This window comes from Euprymna scolopes, chromosome 5 (genome assembly GCF_053919585.1).
Source record: "Euprymna scolopes isolate OS-2025 chromosome 5, ASM5391958v1, whole genome shotgun sequence".
In the NCBI taxonomy this organism is placed as follows: domain Eukaryota; kingdom Metazoa; phylum Mollusca; class Cephalopoda; order Sepiida; family Sepiolidae; genus Euprymna; species Euprymna scolopes.
In genome coordinates, this window is record NC_136486.1 from 134979649 (window position 1) to 134980401 (window position 753).

The window sequence follows — 753 nt, forward strand, 5'->3', positions numbered from 1 at the left end:
ATATATATATATATATATATAACTACTTCATTTACTCACATAAATTCAATATACGAAAGTATAGATTTATGCGTAAACTTTAAGTATTTACTTCAAAAGTGCTCAATACGTAGGTAGAGCTAGTTAGTAATTTATAAAATATATATGGCGATTAAGCTACACTGAATATTCTGCGTTTCATCCACTATAGGATTTGTCAGGTTATGCGCGAATTCTGTGGTTGCTTCTTGTTTTTATATATGTTGAGGATTTCTAGTTAGCCAATCAGCTTTCTAGTATCCACCGCGCCACTTCCTATCAGCCAATGGGCATGCATTTTATCGAACAAAGGATCTGTTTTAGAACTAGGTTAGTGGTTTAAGGTAGATCTTTTCCTTCCTTTATATATATATATATATATATATATATATATATATATATATATAAATATACCCACGTGTACACACATACATGCACATATATATACATATATATATATATATATACATATATGTGTGATCGTTTATGTATATTCATGTTTATTTAATTAATTTATTTGTTTGTTTTCTATTGTTATTGTTAGTTTTAAAGCTATTTTGTATCGCTATCCTAGAGTAAGTTTTATTTTGTGAACACAGTTGTTTGCTATTTCTCGTCTACAGTTTAATAGATTTTGAGGTTCTTTAAAGTACAGGATAGCAAATTTTTCATGGAGGCATAATTTACATGGGTCGTCTAAATGTCTGCACCTGGTAGCTTGTCTCATTGTTTTCC